The following is a 19,532-nucleotide window of genomic DNA, read 5'->3' as shown; positions in this document are numbered from 1 at the left end:
ATATATTCCAAAATATTTAGAAGAAATAGGATTTTTGAATTTGCTTCAAAATAATTTAGGGCTAAAGTGGGGAGAATGAGAAATAGTTTGCATAAAGGAAGTTTGGTCATGAATTAGAACTCTTAGGTACAGGAAGTTTCATTATACTGTTTTTTTCTACTTTAGTATATGTCTAACTGCCCCCCCACCCCCGGTAAAAAAAGTTTAAAGAGAAAGACAAAAATAGGAAATCCTACCAGACTAGCTGCACTATGATAGCTAGTTTATAAACTACATATTTAATCTTCATTTGCATCATCTTTAGCTGTCACTTCTAATTGTTTATGAACAAAGATCTTAAAAGATATTTTCAAAACAGTACACATCTTTATTAGAACTATGTAATTAAGTCAATAGAACTTGTTCTATTATCTATGGAAGACCTTTTCATATTTTTATTACATATCTCCTTTTCCTAAAAGTAATTTGGTACTGATTACCTCATTTCTATTAAATCAGATGTCTCTATGACAAACCAAAATGACATGACAGTGCTCAAGCATGGAATGAATAATAAAAGGTTTAGACCTTCCCACAGAAAAAGAAGTTTAATCAATTTAAACCCCTCAGATTAAAAATAAAATTTTGTCTACATGATGTCAAAGCAAACAATGGAGACAATTTTAGTTGATTTCTTCTTTGAGACCTGAAATTCACATATGTATGATAGGCATATTTTTCTTTTTTTTAAATTTCTCATGTTCTGTCACTATATGGGCACATCACATGATAAAAATATCCTTAGTGTTGATCCATGCATAGGAGGGAAAATCAACCACCTGATATGATATACAAGCGTTTGTATGTGTGCATTATTTTTGGAAAAGGGGTCAAGCTTTTTCTAGGATGTATAACAAATCAATAAGAAGATATGTTATATTCTTTATTCTTTATACCACACATTCTAAGAATTAAGTTTGGTCTTCAGGAGCCCCTGAGTGCCTCAGTCAGTTAAGTGTCTGACCCTTGATTTTGGCTCAGGTCATGATCTCATGCTTCATGAGTTGGAGTCTCACACTGGGCTCTGCACTGATAGTGTGGAGTCTGCTTGGGAGTCTGTCCTCTTCTTTCTTTGACGCTCCATCACTTGCTCTCTGTATCTTTCTCAAAATAAATAAAAATTAACTTTTAAAAAGTTTAAAAATTAATTAGGTAATTAATTTGGTTTTAATATAGCAAAATTACTTCAACATTGGAACCAGCTGTCTCTCTCAACTGTAAATTATTACAGATAATGGTAATGAGTGCCTTATCTTAAACAATTCCTTCCATAATTCAACTTAAATAAAAAGAATATATGTTTATAGAGATATGAGATTGAGAATGAAAAGTCAAGCAACAAACTAGGAAAAAAATCTTTGCAAAACACATATCTGATTCAGGACAGATATTGAAAATATACAAATAATTCTTAAAACTCAACATTAAGAGAACAACCCAAGTTTTAAAAACTGGGGAGGAAAGGGAGAAGATCTGGAAAGATACCTCATCAAATGCACAATTCAGAAAGCAGGTGCATACAGGAAAAGATGCTCCTCCTAATTTATCCTTAGAGAATTGCAAATTAAAACGAGATACCAGTGCGCACCTATTAGAACAACTAACATTCACAACACAACACCAAATGTTGAGCTTGTGGAGCAACAGGAACCCTCTCCTTCGTTGTTGGTGCGGGTGTAAAGCAGTGCAGCCACATTGGAAAACACTTTGGGACTTCCTTACAAAGCCTAACATCCTGTCACCATATGACCCAGCCATTGCACTCTTTGGTATTTACTACCCAAAGGTATTAAAAATTTATGTCCAAACAAAAGCCTGCATGATTTATATCTGCCTTATTCATAATTGCCAAAGCTTCGAAGCAATCAAAATATACTTCAATAGGTAAACAAACTGTGGTATAGTCATACAATGGAATATTATTCACATATAACAAAAAAAAAAAAAAATCAACTGTCCAGCCACAAAACAACAGGAAGAGACTTTGGATGCATATTTCTCAGTGAAAGTAATCATTTGAAAAGTCTACATATTGTATGATTCCAATTATATGGCTTTCAGAAAAAGGCAAAACCATGAAGACAGTAAAAAGATCAAGGGTTTTAGGGGCTGGGTGGGTGGTAGTGACCCTCTGGAGCATAAGGATTTTTTTAGGGTAGTGAGGATACTATTCTGTTGGGCACTATAATGGTGGATAGATTATACATTTATCTAAACTCATAGTAGATACATAGTAGATCTAAACTCATAGAATGTACAACAAAAAAGAGTAAAGTCTAATGTAAATCATGAGCTTTACTTAATAACAAAGTATCAATACTGGCTCATTTATTGTAATAAATATATATAACACAAATGCAAGGTGTTAATAATACAGGAAACTGTGGGAGGTAGGTAGTCAAGTATGAGAACTCTCTGTACTTTCCCTCACCCAAACCTAAAACTGCTCTAAAAAAACAAAATTGATTGTAAACAAAAGTACTGAGGAATATTCATTAACCCAAAGATATAGGGGGTCTGGGATGGAGGGATACTGACTTGTCTTGTCTTTGTGTGATAAGATAATCTAAAGCCACACAATCCTTGTACTGTCTTACAAATTGACTTCTTAACAAATAGCTCTAGATTTTAACTAATTTACTATGGAAATGTTTTTATTTATGTCAAATGGGGTACGTAATATTGTAAACTGAACATTACTAAAACTTTCAATAGACTTACTACATTAATGAAGGTATTTTGAAGGTGAACAAAATTAAGTTAACGAAGTCAAATATTATCTTAAGTCATTCTAGGAGATAAAGCCCTTACTTTACTTTCTTTTCATGAAAAACATCAATTAAAATGTGGTATAGAAAGGAATTTTGTTATATCAAAGTTGTTTATAAAATCAAAAGATCACTATGTTTTAATATGTTTGTCCTGTTACCAAATCTTCAAATGTATCTTTTATATGGCCACTGTTAATTATGGCCTTCAATCTAGCTTTATCATTGTTGAATAATAATTTAGATTTTCATTATGTGAAATGTGTTGTCAATTAAATCAAGTACAGAAATTCAAAGACTATCTTGATCTGGAGATATTGGAAAATTATAGGTGACATCTCCCATAAAAATTTAAAGAAAACTTTCCTTGAATATTAACTGAGAAACAAAAAGCTGCAAAACACATTTTCTTCCAAAAAGATACACTCCCAAATCACACTATGTAAAAAATGAAAACCTTTTCCAAGTTTTCAATGCCCATACTAACATTTCAATAACATTTTAACCTCCAAAAATGAGTTAAACATTGATATCTTAGCTATATTAAGTCAATTCTTAAATTTAATTAATATCTAACTAAAGAAGTTCAGGACAGGACCCTCTTTCCCCAGAATTTGCCATTTTGGCATGTGAGTTATTTTGAGCCGCAGGCATTTGAAACCCAGCAGCCTCAAGAGAAACTTTTATCCCTCCCTTAATTATACAGAAGAATCTAAATTGGGGGTCTCTCCCAGAATAAGAGTTATTAACAGAGATAAATGTTATTTGAGTGATTCATGTGAAATGGCAGGGCAAACTCTCATGTCAACTTGATTCTGATTCCAGCTAGAAGGACCTTTGAAGGGACATGAATTCATGCTCTCTGACATAGCCTATAATTTCCTCACACTTATTGTGGAGTGTCTGAGCATTTTATAGATTGTTTTTCTATTACACAGATGAACAAAAGTTACATTAAAGATTTAGACCTGAGATTAATCAGTATTGCTATATGTCACTAAAGGCATTCTACAAATATAATAAAACCATAAATTACTTAATTTTCTTTCATTGAATGTATACATTTAATGCCTCAGTTTTTATTTAATTTCTTTGTGGCAGTCTGTTCTCTGCTCCATATATTGTAAAACTCCAGAAAGTAGGGGCCATATCTGTATAAATTTTTTGTGTGACATCATATGAAATACAGTGTACATGGACATATATTTAAATTTTATTGATAAGTAATATTTGATAAGATTTTGCACCATTTTCCCCTTTCTTGCTTGTATCCCTTGATATTTCTTCAGTAATAATATTCTGTAATAATATTTCTTCAGTAATAATTCTAAAGAAAGGAATTTTAAAAGAAAAGTGTGGTATAAATTTAGAAATTTACTCTTTCTGCTATTTATTTTATTTTAAAAAACCCAGTTTCTGGTTTAAATATCCCCAACAGGGACACCTGGGTGGCTCAGTTGGTTAAGTTTCTCACTTTGGCTCTGGTCATGATCTCATAGCTTGAGAGTCCAAGTCCCACATCTGGCTCTTTCCTATCAGCACAGGGCCTGCTTCAGATCCTGTCTCTTTCTCTGTGTCCCTCTCCCATGCTTGCTTGCTTTCTCAAAAGTAAATAAAAGTTTTTAAAACCTATAAAAAATAAAATAAATATCTCCAAATACATTATTTTATAGAAGATATGGAAATATCAGCTGAAGTGATTTCAATGCAAAGAGTTAAGCTCTTAAAATATTTTAAGATACACCCTGAGTTTTAGATAATTAGCGTTAGACTAATTCATGCACACACTTAGAAAAATAACCATTATATTATAAAAATATTATTTTAAATAGTCAAATCAAATAGTAATAATTAGTTTTTATACAAAAGCCAATTGATGTGGAATAAAGTTTCCATATTCCATTACCCAACAATATTTTAAACCATTGGTAGAATTTAATTTGTGCTATGGTACTTTGATGCATTTTTTCCAATTATTCAACAAATATGTATTGAGTATCTAGTATATTCCATTCACTTTGGGAAAAACGAGAGAAAATGATGAGTAATAGAAAATTTTTTCCAGACCTTCAAGTCTTCCAGGAAACCCAAGAAAATCACATTTCTATTAAAATACAGCAGAAAATTTTTCGAAAAGGGGCAATTAGCCTTTTCTTAGTAAGACTTGAGAGCATTGGGAAGCTGACACTTGAAGGATAAATTGAAGTTGCTAAGAAAAGATAGTGTGCGTCTTTGTGTTTAGTGTTTGTGTCTGTGTATGTGCATGTGCAAAAGAAGGGTAGGAAAATTCAAAGCTGGAAAGTAGCATGAACAGGGATCAGAAACGGATGGGGTTTCAGTTAGAACTGATGTAATTATTCCACAGTAAGCCTATTGATTTCATTTTGGTACCAGCAATTTTGCCTTGTAGACTCAGCTGCTATTTTTGGAAGTGTTTCTCCTTTAAGAGGTCCACAGTAGTAAATCATCCCAAATCACACTTAATGCCCACTCAATTTTCCAAAAATGGACACAAAAACATTTCCATTCCTCATATCTACCACAATTGACTTTCTTTCTCATCAAGAAATGCAATCTATTTCTTAACTCCCTTGAATTTATGCAGGTTCTGTGATTGCCTAGATCCTTAGTACATGGCAGAAGTGAAATTGTGCTAGTTTGGGCCTAGCCCTTTTCTAGTCTGGCAGCTTCCAATTCCTGCACCTATGAACCAGCTATCATGTATGAAGGCCAACTACCCTGTGATTACCATGTTGTGAGGAGCCCAAGTCTTGGGGAAAAGCCGTGGAAGATGACTCTTCATGTGGAAAGGTTTAGAGAGAGAGACTGAAAGTTATGAGTGTACAGCTATTCTAAAACTAACTAGTCAGGCCAGGCCACCCAGATAGATACAATGTTGACATAAGGATTAGGGCTCACGGTAGCCCTCAGCTAATACAGTCCTATCTTGTGCCCAAATTGGTGCAAAGCAATTAACAATCAATTTCATCAATTTCTTATAGTAGCTCTACAGGTAAGGATCATTGATATTGCATGAGAAATATGTCTCAGCTATTTATTATTTCAGCAGGTAGGTGCTAATATGACAAATAAAGGAATATCAAAATCTACACAAATTCCATATCATATATGCAATATGAAATTATGGCTAAAACTATTTCCATGGAAAGAAGTTGTCTGTAAAATCTTTCAGGGCCACTTTAAGCTCTCCCTTCCGGGATCCTCTCAATTATTTCTGAAAGTGCTAGACATACCAGAGGGGATACATTCAATCTCAAACTTCCATGAAATTTTGCCTTTCCAGCTCTAAAGTAGAAATGATAACTATTTGATATTTTGGGGGAGGTTTATCCTGATGAAAATACACTTTTGGTTCTTTACCAAACACTTTTTTTTTTGCTACTGTGTCTATGTTCTTAGGTTTTGAACATATACTTTGTAAGCAGAAATAGAAAATCCTTCTGGACTGAGGAAAAGAATGAATAGCACCTACTCCTTGCCCGGAGGGAGCACACAATGGAGTAGTAAATACAGACGGTCTCAAAGAGCATACAAAGGCTATCATACAAAGAAAAATCTATGTAAATCATAGATGCTTTTAGCTGGAAAGTGATTTAACTCATCTACTCTAATAAATTTTTTATAGCCAAAGGGAATTGACACTGTTATCCCATCCAAATGTTCTCTGATTTATTGCTGTCAGCCTGGAGGAACACTCCTGGGCAATTAGCTGGGTCTTTCAGAGATGTGTACCTCCAGGGGCCACTTTCTCAAAAGTGGTTGCCCTTTCTTTCTGTTCTATGAAGCCTTCATGAATTTATAAAAGGGTATGCTTAGATAAGAGATTAAGGATATGATGTCTTATTGTTGATGTCTATATATTTTCCTGCCCAAGAATATCCTTAAAGTTTTTCTGAATATTTGATATTATTCCTCCACTGTTCAAATGTTCTTATCAGTTGCGGGATTCTTTGGAATACAAATGGAAAACCACTTTTAACTATTGCCCTGGATCATTGCAACTTGGCTTCAGCACAGAATTCCAATTCCCAACTACATCCTCAACTTCCCTGTGCCAGAACCATCTTAACTCTCTTTCATTAAATGAACTTTGTTTCTACATCTAGAATTCCTCCATTTCCCACAAACTATGCTGCATCTATGCCCACTCCTTTTTCCCTTCCATTTCAAAAGATTCTCTTTGAAAAAATATTGACCTACAATTATTCCCTATTATTTTTACACTTTTAAATGTTCTAAGGGGTGTTATTCTGTAGGATAAAAACATACTCTTTTTTTTTTCTATTTTCAAACACTGATCTTTCTTAGACATGCATTCCTAGCTATTTGACTCCACTAAAGCATTGCTACAAATCTTTGCCTACCCTTTATTCAAAAGTCACTCCTCAACTCACTTGAATCTAATTACCACTACATAGCTCTGGTCACTAGTCAATTCCTGTTTACTCAGATTGAATGGCTTACTTAGTTTTCATCTTACTGGATCTAGGAAGCATTGGACACTGCTGATAATTTATTTAAGAATGTTTTTATAAGTTTTTTCTCTATTTGCTCTCCTACCGTATCTTCCGCATTTCAGTACTCTCTGCTGCTTCACTTTTGTTTGTTTGTTTGTTTGTTTTTGTTTCTGGGTTTTTTTATGGCCACTATTCCCCTGCCCAAATATTTGCAAAGAAAATGTGAAATAGAAGCAAACAATGCCTTTTTGCAAGTTGTGGTGGAATGCCAGAGATGAATGTGGAACTGTCTCCCCACAGGAAAAAGTCAAAAACATTTAATTTAACATATGCAATTCTGCCTGATACTGTCCCACAACCTACATTTCCCCACATCTCATAATAATTCTCAAGGTCCTGGAGCACCTTGGTGGCTCAGTCGGTTAAGCATCTGACTTCGGTTCAGATCATGATCTAATGATTCAGGAGTTCCAGTCCCATGTAGGGCTCTGAGGGGTTCTTTGCTGACAGCTTGGAGCCTGGAGCCTGCTTTGTGGATTCTGTGTCTCCCTCTCAATCTGCTCCTCCCCTGCTCATATTCTCTCTCTCTCTCTCTCTCTCAAAAATAAATAAAACATTAAGAAAATTTAAAAAAATACTCTAGGTTGTATTATTAAGTTTTTCTATTTGTTTTGAGAAAAAGATAGAACGAGTGAGGGAAGAGCAGAGAGAGAGAAGGAGAAAGAGAATCACAAGTAGTCTCTCTGTGCTGTTGTTGTGAAAATCTGGTTTTGATCACTGGTGGAAGCACCAAGCGGCACTCCGAGATCTTGAAAGGGAAGAGGTTTCTTTTCTACCAGTGGGCTCAGAGATCATTCACCAGAGGTCTGAGCCCAGAGCATCAGCAGAGGGAATAATTTATAGCCTGTTACTTCCACATTCCTCATTGATTCATGAGACAAGCAGTGTGGGAAGAAGAACCCAGAAGAGGGAGACTTTGATCAGGGACAGGTATTTCCTTATTGTCCTGCCGGCCATCTTAGATTTTTCCCTATCACTGTTAGTATAGTGCCAGACACAGGGCACAATCTCATAAACAGTGAGATCATAACCTGAGCTGAAATCACAAGTCAGATTGCTTAACCCACTGAGCCACCCAGGCACCCCAGAACCTAGAGTTCTAGGCTCCCTATGTTCTATTATTAAAATCCTCAATTAACGTTTATTCCAAGTATCTTAACATTTATTTCCTTTCTGATGAGGATTTTTGGGGTGACAGTGGGGTTCGTGGGATCCAGAGCTGATGGCCAAGAAAGAATTCTTGAAGACATATTTGGGGCAAGAAGATGATTTTACTGAAGCACAGGGACAGGACCAATGGGCAGGAAGAGCTGCCCAGGGACATGAGGAGAAACTGGTTTTATAGTATGGAGTTGGGGAGAGGTAAGTCCAGAGAGAGTTCCATTGAGGTTTTCATATGCTAAAGAAGACTCCCTGGATACTGGAGGCCCAGCTTTTGTCCAGTTAAAGTTGTTTTCCCTCTAGCAAAGCATTAGCATTAAGACAGTAGGGAGTTCCAGGAGAAATAATTTACTCTGCCAGCTTCAAGTATTTGTCAATGGGCTGCAGGTTAATAAGGAAATTTGGTTCTACCTGCCATTTCTTTCTGCCTTCATTTTCCCCACATCACTATGGAGAGGTGATGGAGCCTTAGGTAAGTCCTACAGGACTATGATCTCTAGCAGTTAACCATTTGTTATGCCTCTTTCCTTTGTTCTTGGGCAGCCAGGAATTTGAGGAATATCACACAGATCCCACCTGGAGGCGGGGGTAGGTGTTTGCAGCCTGTCAGCTTGCCTTATGCGCTCTCATCACTTTCCACTAGTTAGGGATTCTTTCTCCATCTTTTAATCTTAGACTAATGAATTTGTTTTCTAGATAACTCTTTTGACTATTGCCCTTCCATGTAGAATCTGTGACTCTATTGGCCTCACAAGTTATACCTTCTCTCTTACGCTGCTGATCAGTTTCTCCTTCGCTACTAGAACAATTCAGAATCATAAAAATGTGCCCCAGCCATTCCTTCTTAAAATAACAAAAAATAGTGACAGCATTAACAACAGTAGCATTAACCACTGAAACAACAAAATTCCATTATTCTCTGGATACTGCAAGCCTCCCTTATTACTATTATTTTGTTGTTTCTTTTCTTCTTCTATAAAGATCTGTTAACTCTTGGCATTTCTGCTTTCTCAAATCCCTTTATATCCTTCTCAAAAATGACTTTCATTCCTAGCCTTCCGAAGGTTTTTCTTTGCTTTTTCTTTCCAGATAATCCAAAGCCCTTTTATTTATAGATGCAACAAACATACAATTATTCTATTAAATTGCCATTAAGATTTGCAAGCGCTCACTATTAATTTCAGTACCTCGCTAATTGTTTCTTTACCTAGCTCATCTAGCATACAGTAACTGGTCCAGCATCAGTCTGTAGATTCTTCTTAGCTTCTGGCAGTCACTCTCTCTGTCCTCTAGGTGTAAGGATAGTAACAGCTCTGCTNGCAAGTACGGAGCTCCTTACTTCTCCGCCATCTTGCCCCTCCTCCCAAAGTCAGACCCAGCTCTGCTTGCTCTTAGCCCTGGATTCACACAGTGTCTGTCCACTTGCATATTCCTAATTAGTCCCATTGTGAATAAATGAACCTGTCACACATTATCTTAGTTAGAGTGGGCCATTTCCTTCCTATTGTGTCTGTGAATTCGGGAAACAAATATACTGCTCCTATAAAGGTTGATAGAACTCTACCAGGTTCCAAGTCCAAAATTGGTACTTACTGCATTTTCTTGAGCCCTTTTGATGAGGGACTATAAGGCAAGCTGAGGGCCAAGCACAAGCTAGCATTACCTTCCTCCCTCCACATGAGATGTATGTGACATTCCTCAGGCACTCCTGGCTGCCCAAGGATGAAGGAAAGGGCAAAAAACAGAAAGTTAAACTGGTAGAGTCTCCATCAATATACAAATATCTTAGTAAATTACAAGAAAAAGGTAATCTTATCAATAGCTTAATCTCCAGAAACCAATAGACTCAAGTTTCCTGAGCCCCAGCATCACCCTCCATAGTGATACGGGGAACAAAAGCAAGAAGAAAATGGCAGGTAAAATTAAGTTCCTTTTAATCTGCAGCTCGTTGAAAAATACTCAAGGCAGGCAAAAATAAAATGTTTTTCCCCTACTGTCTTACTTAATGTTAATGCTTTGCTAGAGAGAAAAAAAAAACCCTTAGTTTGACAATAGCTAGGTCTTCAGTAATCTGTGAGTCTTTTGCATAAGGAAGTGTCTTTGGAAGCTTCCCCTTTGACTTTACCTTCCCCAAGTCCAAGTCCGTCGCATATAACCAGTCATTCTACACAACCCCAGTGCAGCTCTTCCTGCCCACGGATGCTGCTTTAAAAATAAAATCACCTTTTTGCACCAGGGACATCTTCAAGAATTCTTTCTTGGTCATTGGCTCTAGACCCCACGAACCCCCACCATCACCCCAAAACTTCATCACTTTGTTCATTGCTTCATCCATCATTCTCCTCAAGTAGACTCTGTAATGGTTTCCTAGCTTTCCTCTAGCTCAATGGCTATTCCTTATGAGTCTATTCCTATAAGTTTTCCCTTCATTATGTGTATACTAAACACTGGGTCTCTCACAGCTTCATCCCAGGCCTTTTCCTCTACTTACCTATGATTGTATATATTCTCAAACTGTGAGATATGCATATGGTGATAATTCCTAAATTGCATACCTCCATTCTAGATGACTACCAAGTTCCAAGTTAATATCTAATTTACAGCTGTATACAGCTGCTCAGAAGTCTAAAGCCATCTTGAATTTCACATGTTCAATATAGAATTTTGATAATGAATTCTTCCAGATACGTCTATCCCCTCATCTCCTTCACTTAAATAACCAGCCAGATCATACCAAATGTTAGGAGTCATTTTGTTCATCCACTTTTCTTGTTACATTATATCCATTATATGCTCATTATATTCAGTTCTCAACAAATACTAAAACGCCTTCATCCAAAATGTGTTCAAGTCATTGCATCTCTTTCTCAATCACTGCCACTGTAGTTAAACCATCATTACTTCTTTTCTGTTTGTTTTTTTGATTAAATATTTGTTTGTTTACTTATTTGTTTGTTTGTTTTTGAGGGAAAGCAAGAGCATGAGTGGGGGAGCGCCAGAGAGAGAGAGAGAGGAAGACAAAGTATCTGAAGCAGGCTCCAGTTTCTGAGCTGTCAGTGCGGAGCCAGTCACGGGGCTAGAACCCATGAGCTGGGAGATTATGATGTGAGCCAAAGTCAGATGCTTAACTGAGCCACCCATGTGCTCCTAATCACTTCTCATATCATCTGATTTTATCTTTCTTGTCTCCATTTATTGCTACCAATTCATTTCCCACCTAGGAAGCCAGAAATATTTTTTAAATATAACTGAGGTAATGTAATTATTCTTTTTAAAATCATTAGATGCCTTCACATTGTACTAAGAATAAATTTTACCTATCATTCTATTTCACCTTAGACTACAAGACAATTCTTAATTTTGCTTCTGACTATATCCTCAACTTAGTCTAATGCTAAGATATTTTCAGTTTACTAACTCAGAACCAATGGTCTGTTTCTGTTACCTGTGCTTGTCTTTCTTCATCTTTTCACCTCCTGCTTAGAAATAGATGTTATTGATGGGGATTTGGAGTGGTGGGGGTCTGGAGCTGATGGCCAAGAAAGACTTGAGATGTCTTTAGTGCAAAAAGGTGATTTTATTAAAGCACAGGGACAGGACCCATGGGTAGAAAGAGCTGCACTGGGGTTGTGAGGAGTGACTGGTTACAAACTGTGGAGTTCCCAGAGGTAAAGGCAAGGGAAGGCCTCCAGATGGACTTTCATATGCTAAAGAGGACTCTGGAGGTGACTGGGGCCTTGCTATTGTCAAGCTAAGGTTGCTTACTCTGCTAGTAAGTCATTAACATTAGGACAGTAGGGAGTTCCTGGAAATTTGTTATACTCTGTATTAGCCACAAGTATTTGTTAATGGGCTGCAGGCTATAAAATATTTAATGTTGTCTGCCATTTCTTTCTTGCTTTGTTCCCTATATCACTATGAAGGGAGGGTGATGGTGGGGCTCCAGGAAACTGAGTCTATACGTTACTGGAGATTAGGCTATTGATAAAATTGCCTTTTTCTTATAATTTACTATGGCATTTGTAGCCTGATGGAGACTCATGCCCTGCATGACTGTGATCTCTATCAGTTAACCATTTGTCTTCTTTCCTTTCCATTGTTCCTGGGCAGCCAGGAGTGCTGAGGAATATCACACATATCCCACGTGGACAGGGTGTTTGTAGGGTGTTAGCTTGCTTTTTTTTTTTTTTTTAACCTCATCATTATGACTGGAACTGCAACAAACATCTGGTGTCCAGAGAGTGAACGACATGCTGGTGAAAAAAGGTCCATGTGATGAAATTGCTGGGTAACAAGAAAACAAGCTTGGAGCTTGACAGTATGTTAGTCCCGGACTGCTTATCACTGGACTTGTCATATTAGAAAACAGTTACTACCTATACATTTTGACCAATATTATTTGTGACTTTATAATAAAGTCAATAATAAAACCAGTATATTGTGGTTTAATGGGTATATCTTCATTAAGATGGTATGATAGGAAAAGATAGGATACAATAGTCAGAGACCTGAGGTCTTCCCCCTGGGTGGAAAAGGACAACACTGGGAGCTTCTCACCATATCAAACTGTCTTGGGTGTAAGCTCCCTCTTAAGAATGTAAAAGAAACCACCTACCTCCCTCTCAGTTTTCCTGCAGGAATTTGACAATCAAAATACCTCACTAAAATAAGTAAACCATAAAAACTTATCTTCCACAAGGGACAGTATGACCATAGTCTGACCCCTCATACAATGGACTTAAGGCAATCAGGAATGAACAACCCAGCACCCAGAATTATCCAATCAGTAAACGTAAGACCTGAGAAGGAGCAAGGGAGAAGGAAAGGGGGGGATCCACCAGAACCCAGAATAGTATAAAACTAAGACCCTTGCCTGTTGTCACAGGCATTCACTTTCAAATGTCCCCTCTCTACAAAGAGAGTTTTCATGCTATCCTTACTTTCTGATCTTATACTATAATAAACTTTTGCCTGCTGCTCATTTTGTGTCCACCTATTCATTCTTCAAAGTAGCGAGACATGAATCCTGGGTATTGAGGTAAAAAAAAATCCTGCAACAAAGGTATGATCTTACCTGCTTTTTCGAAGTTAAACAGTTTTTCATGCTTTTTTGTTTTTGTTTTTTGCTAAGGTTTAGCATGCTATAACTATTTTCACCAGCTATGAGACCAGGAAGCAAAAAAGCACAGGATTTTAAGTACATGTTCCACCCCCTAGAAAGCCCTAGTAAAGTCTTTTCCCACACAGGGTAGGACTTGGTTACATAGAACTATTTGGAAATATTTTATATAAAGTTCTTCCCTTTCACGAACCAGACCCACAATGTCTTCCTTGACTCTAAAGTGAGAATGTGGCAGGGTAGCTGGAGATAAAACTCATAAAGATGCCTCCCTACTCACCCACAGGACTGTGGCTTTGAGGAATTTCTCATGTTCTTGTTTGTGGGTATATTCAGCCAGAGCAATTCCACAACATTCCCATTTAACTGTACTTTACAGTTTATGGCCTTAGAAAGGCCTACTCCAGGTGAATAGACCTGTGTTGTGATTCTTGCTATTCATCTTTCTCCCCAGATTTCAGTATCACTGTCTGCTCTGCATCTTCAGTTCTTTCATGGGTCCTTTTTTTTTTTTTTAATTGTTGTTGTTGCTATTATTTCTTTGTTTAGAATGAAAGCGATAACTTCCAATTTCTTTATATGTTGGAACCTAACCTGGAAGTCCAGAACACTATTTTTAGTATTCCTGCCCTGAAGAGCATATAATTTTAATCATATTTTATTAGAACTACAAACATGGCAGTAGCAAATAGGAATGGATCTGGAGGATATAGTCCTTCATTGAGCAAATACTTCCAAGTGACAAATCTGAAGAGGAAGCACACAATTTGGTTGTCAAATAGGCCTTTCAGTTACAGAGCATATGAAGAAGAAAGGAAAAAAAAATCAACATTCAAAAAGTACTTTTTCAATAGCAGACGCTATACTAGATATTTTATAATTGATCTTATTTACTCCCCCTTATTATTGTGAGAGGTAATATTTTTGTCCACCTGTGAGACTGGAGCACAGAAATTGGTCAAAGGCCCAAGGACACATAGCTCAGATAATAAGTAATTTGAAATTTTAACCATGGTCCACATTACTCCCCAGACTATGTGGTTTTATAAAAAGATTGATATTAGTAATTTTATAGCAATTTTAATTTAACTATGATTACATTTATAAAATTGAGAATAGTCATCTATGCTGTAAGATCTAATAAAAGAACACTGTAAGTTTCTTTAGTTGAGTTGATTCTAATATACTTGACTTTGTTTATGTATAAAACACACAACATATTCAATCTTGATTTTCCTAGTGTGATCACATTTGCTAGATCGCAGTTGTTGCTGTAAAGGCTTTCAGTCTCAAGTCATGGCTATCAGCAGTCCAGAGTCTTTTTCTTTATGTTACATTTCCCTCTACTTTGGTGAATGCAGTGCCTCTTGGTTTTTGTGTAGGGGAAAGTTATGATAACAATTTACCTCTTACTTGTTGCCGTTCTTGTGTGGTTATAGGTTCTTTTCCAAATTCACCCTTTCTATCTGTCATCTATGTTTTACTTAGTTTTTATTTTTGTGCCTTCTTTATTTCTGTGCCTCTATAAATTATAAAAATAAAAACTCTTTTTCTTTTCATCTTGTGTCTACTGTAAAGACCCTGACACGTTTTATTTTATTTATTTATTTATTTTTTAATGTTTTATTTATTTCTAGGAGAGACAGAGAGACAGCGTGAGCAGGGAAGGGTCAGAGAAAGAGGGAGTCACAGACTGAAACAGGCTCCAGGCTCTGAGCTGGCAGTCAGCAGAGAGCCCGACGCGGGGCTCGAACCCACGAACAGCGAGATCATGACCTAAGCGAAAGTCGGATGCTTAACTGACTAAGCCTCCCAGGCGCCCCAACCCTGACACATTTTAGGAAATTAATGAATATCTGTTAAATAAATGAATAAATCAGTGAAACCAAATCACATTGAATATGATCACACATATTTAAAAATTGATTAATATAACATTATTAATATAAAGTCCCGAGTTTTCTTCTTGTGTTATAACTAGATTCATTCATTGAAATTAGATACATGGAATATTACCATTCAGGATTAAAATGATTGTTAAGTCTGTCTCAGAATTCAAAATAATACTTATTAAGGTAAGTTTTAAAAAATCTGAATTATTGATCATTATTGAAAATCAAACACATAAGTTGTCAAAGATTTGAACATGACAATAAATATGTATTCTTCTCTCAACTTGTTGGGTGATTTTTTTTTAACTTAAAATATAATATTACATAATTGTTTCATTCTATGTTATACACACATCATATATACATTACATATGTAATATGTAATATTATGTAATATATGTATAGCTGCATAGCCACTAAAGGTAAGTAGTGTATTTCAATGCAAATCATACTGATTTACTGCCAACTAATGGACAACTTTTTAGATTAATAGGGCTATAAATGTTTGTAAACATTGAATTCCACATAGCACATCTCCTCAGGGAGCTGTTTCATGTTAATGAGCTTTATATTTTTGAATCCACAATACCCTGAAGAGACACAAAGCAATAATGCCATCATCAGCGCATAATATGAAACAGTTCATTCAGATAACTTAGTGTGAGGAGACTTTTCTATATATGCAATGCTGGATAGAGCAAATGAAATAAATTACCTCAGAGCAGACCACAGATTATACTGGATAATATAAGTACAATAATATAATAAAATTGAGTTATTATAACATTACTATGCATTAGAATGCATTTACATATGCGAGTGCTATATAGAAAGGCAACAGATTTGGATTCCAATGATGTGTTTTGGTTTCTGCTTTTCTAGTTACTAAATGTGTGGTTTCCAAGAGACCCAGTTTTCTTACCAACAAAACGTCCATAATATATGACTATTATTTAGTTCTCTTATTTTGAATAATATTTTGAATGGAAGTATAGAAATAAATAACAATTGTTGAAAACGTGGAATACAACTAGAGAATCAGAGTGCCAGAGACAGAACTGAAACACATTTTCAAATGAGAAAGATAAAATGACAGCAGTCAATGAGGTTTGCAAAAAAAATTATAGTAAGGAAAAAGAATTAAGGATAGAATTTGAAAACATTTCCCTAGTCTTCCCCTGTGTTGACATACATATCATTGAAAATATATAACAGACACCACAAAGATTGATGTACAGTAGAATCAAAAGAGTGAAAGTTATCAACTCAATAAAAACATTCTAAGGCCCATTTAAAAATTAAATTCTACTTGATTTCAACTAGAATCCAAATTATATGATTATCATCATTAACAATTCAGTATCTCCAATCCTTTAAATAATATAGGCAGTGACCTTAAAGAACTAAAGACAAGTTTTTATTTTAAATGTTTTATTTCATATATCTTTTATTACCAATCTCCAATTATTTTTAGAAAAGGTAAAAAACAAATGAGTAAATACAATACAAATACACATTTAATTATATTAATGTATATAAATATGCTTTATATATATTGAAATTTCATAGATTATTCTTTTTGCCGTAACTAATAACTAATATGTATGAGTGCTTAATTTAGTCTATATATTTTAAAGGATAGTCTATGTATATAACTTAAGGCCTGTAAAATATTTAAAGTCAGTATTATTATCCCAAGTTGATTTTTTAAATGTTTTTATTCATTTATTTTGGAAAGAGAGAGGTGGAAAGTATGGGGTGGAGAGGGAAGTGAGATGGAGAAAGAGGATCTGAAGCAGGTTCTGTGTTGACAGCAGAAAGCCTGATGCAGGGCTCAAACTCACGAACTGTGAGATCATGACCTGAGCTGAAGTCAGATGCTTAACTAACTGAACCACCCAGGTGGCCCCTATTATCCCAACTTTATAGATGAGTGACATAAGATTATAAAGGCTAGATTACTTATAAATGATCACATGATCAATAATTTAGATAATCAGTCTTTGAATTCAGGCAGTTTGACCTCAGAGACAGTATACTTTGTCTTTATAACATAAAGTCTCTCATATGTGCAGTTTTCATGGAAATACTACAATAATAATTGTTACCTACATACATATATACTAGTCTAGATAAAAATGATGTCTAGATGAAAAAGTCAAAATATTTTTGTCAGAATCTAATAATTGAATGCAATCTATAAACTTAGGTTCTCTTACTCTTTCTCCCTCAACTTTGACAGATGAGGAGTATAAAAGGTAATAAGTTTTGAATAATAATCAGGGAAAAAAGGAAAAGATGTGAATAGTCTTCAATTCAGATTCAACATTGCATGTGACACTCTATCACAATCAAATATTCATTTGATTATTTTCTTCCTTTACATTTTCATTGTACTGTGCCTAAAAATTCACATGTAGTAGTGAATATTTTCACTCATGCCAGAATGAAAAAGAGTATCACTAGCTGTTCAACTATGACTTATAGCTGTTTTTTTTCTATTGTTTTCTCTTATACATTAGATTATTGTTTGACATTGATAACGCTAAGGATGCAGAGAAGGCTAAGGATGACAATGGGAAAATATTGGTAGTTATAGTGGCTTCTAGAAAGCACTCCTTTGTATTCTATTTTGTATAAGCGATGGTAAGATTATTTGATGCAATTGAATACATAAAATAGTATAAATACTTTTTCCTCACTATATCTACTGAATTCCTAATCTCCTGTCAGTACCTATCATTTTCTAGATCTTACCTGAAACCACATTGCAAAGGAACCAAGTTAATGTAAGCTACACTCCTGTGTCACCATGTTTAAAGCACCGTGTACATTGAAAGTGAAGTGAAAAGTGGAATTAATCCAATACCTTGGCTCCAGATATTTTTATTTTGTCTTGTTTTAATTGAATAATATACCTTTGTGTACATAAACAATATACAATTTCTGTGTGTGTGTGAGCGTTTGTGTGGTGTGTGTGTGTGCAGGCTTTCTCATTTTGAAGTCATCTTAAATAGGTTTTGAAAAACAGTTAGTAACCTTTAGAATTACAAGGGGAAAAAATCCTGGTAATTTTAAATTGTAAAGCATATCCAACCTCAACCCACTGACGTAGGGAAAGCAGTGACAAAATGCAGCCACTTGTAACTTTTGTTACAGAAATCAGCCATTGCCAGAAACAGAGCCTGGCATCATTTTGCCCCGCTCTGTTTACACCTTTTACCTTCCTCCATGGAAGTTGTTAGTCTCCTAACTTTAGTGAGAATCATTGCCCTACTTTTTTTCATTGATTTGACAGTGATATATGCATTCAAAAAATGTAGTTAATTTTGGAATAATAACCCTCAAAGATGCCCATGTCCTAATCCCTGGAACCTGTGAATATAGTACATTATAGTGCAAAGGGGAAATAAGTTTACAAATGGAATTACGTTTTCTAACCAATTAACTTTACTTCTGGAAGTAACTTAGGAGAAATGAGTTGGATAGAATCTTTTCTTTTACCTTTCCTCTGGAACAGTGTGTGTGTGTGTGTGTGTGTGTGACTAGAAATAGAATTTCTAATATATCTAAATTTATTAAGAATTTGTCTCTAGGGGAGCCTGGGTGGCTCAATCAGTTACACTTTTGATTTTGGGTTAGGGCATGATCTCATGGTTTGTCAGTTCAAACCCCATGTCAGGCTCTCTGCTGTCAATGCAGAGTCTGCTTCAGATCCTCTCTCTCCCTTTCTCTCTGCCCCTTCCCCTCCCTCTATTTCTATCTCTCTCTCAAAAATAAATAAACATTAAAAGTATTTTTAAAAAAGTATTTGACTTTAAAGTGGTTGTAATAACTTACCCTTTTGCTAGGTAGTGCATAAAGATTACCTTAGTTTTACCTTAGTGAAATTCTTGTAGTTGTCAAACATTTTAATATGGATTATGCATAAGATTCAACCTCTTTTTGGAAGAGGCTAGGAAGATGGCAGAGTACGAAGACCCTCGGTCCACCTTGTCCCACAGATACAACTAGA

This window comes from Crocuta crocuta, unplaced genomic scaffold (assembly GCF_008692635.1).
Source record: "Crocuta crocuta isolate KB4526 unplaced genomic scaffold, BGI_CrCroc_1.0 scaffold222, whole genome shotgun sequence".
In the NCBI taxonomy this organism is placed as follows: Eukaryota; Metazoa; Chordata; class Mammalia; order Carnivora; family Hyaenidae; genus Crocuta; species Crocuta crocuta.
Note: the sequence above shows the minus strand (reverse complement) of the source record.